Genomic DNA, 2,500 nt, shown 5'->3' with positions numbered 1-2,500 from the left:
GTTTACCGTCGGTCGGATCGTGCACGCAACGGGGTACTTTCCTGTTTCCCGAGCCACCTTCGGCTGTTGGGTCAGAATTTCTCACGAGACGTACACGGGACCGGGCCAACACCTTCGTGATGGCATAACGACGGGACATCCAAGGCAACGTTGGGAAAGGATGGGCGTACGTGAACACGGGTGTTTTCCCTAAGAAAAATCACCCGTGTTCCGTACGCCCACCAGGAAGGACCCCTCCTCCCTACTATACCCGAGGGTTTTAGCCCCCATTGGGACCCCTGCCCTTAGTTTGTGAAGGAGGGGTACACTGTTTTTGAAACGCTGCCGTGGCAGCGTTTTTTTGCCATGAGACATGTTTTCGCTGCCATGGCACCGTTCGTTGACCATCATTAGCTGGTTTTGAGCCGGTTCGCATGGTGTATGGGCCATTTTTTCCCGGACCTCTCATACCCGTTCACGGGTCCGTGTACGGGTCCGTGTACGCGGCGTGTGCCACGTACATGGTTTTGCCCAGTTTTCCATGGCGCGCGTCAACTTCCGTTCACGACGGCCGTCGGGCACTTTTTTCCCGTGTCCACGTACAGCCCGTTCACGGGTCCGTGTAAGGGTCCGTGTACGCGGCGTGTGCCACGTACGTGGTTTTGCCCAGTTTTCCATGGCGCGCGTCAACTTCCGTCCACGACGGCCGTCGGGCACTTTTTTCCCGTGTCCACGTACAGCCCGTTCACGGGTCCGTGTAAGGGTCCGTGTACGCGGCGTGTGCCACGTACGTGGTTTTGCCCAGTTTTCCATGGCGCGCGTCAACTTCCGTCCACGACGGCCGTCGGACACTTCTTTCCCGTGTCCACGTACAGCCCGTTCACGGGTCCGTGTAAGGGTCCGTGTACGCGGCGTGTGCCACGTACGTGGTTTTGCCCAGTTTTCCATGGCGCGCGTCAACTTCCGTCCACGACGGCCGTCGGGCACTTTTTTCCCGTGTCCACGTACAGCCCGTTCACGGCTCCGTGTAAGGGTCCGTGTACGCGGCGTGTGCCATGTACGTGGTTTTGCCCAGTTTTCCATGGCGCGCGTCAACTTCCGTCCACGACGGCCGTCGGGCACTTTTTTCCCGTGTCCACGTACAGCCCGTTCACGGGGTCCGTGTAAGGGTCCGTGTACGCGGCGTGTGCCACGTACGTGGTTTTGCCCAGTTTTCCATCGCGCGCGTCAACTTCCGTCCACGACGGCCGTCGGGCACTTTTTTCCCGTGTCCACGTACAGCCCGTTCACGGGTCCGTGTAAGGGTCCGTGTACGCGGCGTGTGCCACGTACGTGGTTTTGCCCAGTTTTCCATGGCGCGCGTCAACTTCCGTCCACGACCGCCGTCGGGCACTTTTTTCCCGTGTCCACGTACAGCCCGTTCACGGGTCCGTGTAAGGGTCCGTGTACGCGGCGTGTGCCACGTACGTGGTTTTGCCTAGTTTTCCATGGCGCGCGTCCACTTCCGTCCACGACGGCCGTCCGCCAGTTTTTTCCCGTGTCCACGTACAGCCCGTTCACGGGTCCGTGTAAGGGTCTGTGTACGCGGCGTGTGCCACGTACGTGGTTTTGCCCAGTATTCCATGGCGCGCGTCAACTTCCGTCCACGACGGCCGTCGGCCAGTTTTTTCCCGTGTCCACGTACAGCCCGTTCACGGCTCCGTGTAAGGGTCCGTCTATGTGCCACGTAGGTGGTTCTGCCCAGTTTTCCATGGCGCGCGTCAACTTCCGTCCACGACAGCTGTCGGCCAGTTTTTTCCCGTTTCCTCGTACGGCCCGTTCACGGCTCCCTTTAAGTGTTTTTTCCTGGTGATCCATGGGGCGCGTCCACATCCGTCCATGAAGTATGTCAAGCACTTCTTTCCCGTGTCCCTGTACAGCCCGTTCATGGGTCCGTGTAAGGGTCTTTGTGATGAGTTGCACACATGAATCGCTGAAGTATCTTGGTCACTTGCCTCAAATAGTTTTGAGTGTGCTCGCGACTGGCCTTATCGAGTGATTACGTATTTCATTCAAGGGACTTTACCATTTTGTCTTGTCCATGACATAGCTGTTTAGCCTGATGAAGGCATCCGAATGAATCGGTCAAGTATCTTGTTCACTTGGCACATATACTTTTGAGTGTGCTCGCCACTGGCCTTATTGAGTGATTGTATATGTCATATAAGGGACTATACCATTTGCCTTGAGCATGACTTAGCAGTGTAGCCTCTGACGACGGCATCCGCATGAATCGGCCAAGTATCTTTTGCATTTGGCACATATAGTTTTGAGTGTTGTTTCCACTGGCCTTATTGGGTCCAAGGGTATGTCTTACAAGGGACTTAGCCATTTCTAGTCCTCATGATTTTGCGGTGCAGATTTTGATGGCATGTTCGAACCTTACTTGGTGAAGGAAAGTTGTGGGGGAGGGACGAATCCGTGCGACATGGGGCTGGATCTCAGTGGATCGTGGCAGCAAGGCCACTCTGCCACTTACAAT

Source organism: Triticum dicoccoides, unplaced genomic scaffold (genome assembly GCF_002162155.2).
Source record: "Triticum dicoccoides isolate Atlit2015 ecotype Zavitan unplaced genomic scaffold, WEW_v2.0 scaffold33492, whole genome shotgun sequence".
Lineage (NCBI taxonomy): Eukaryota > Viridiplantae > Streptophyta > Magnoliopsida > Poales > Poaceae > Triticum > Triticum dicoccoides.
Note: the sequence above shows the minus strand (reverse complement) of the source record.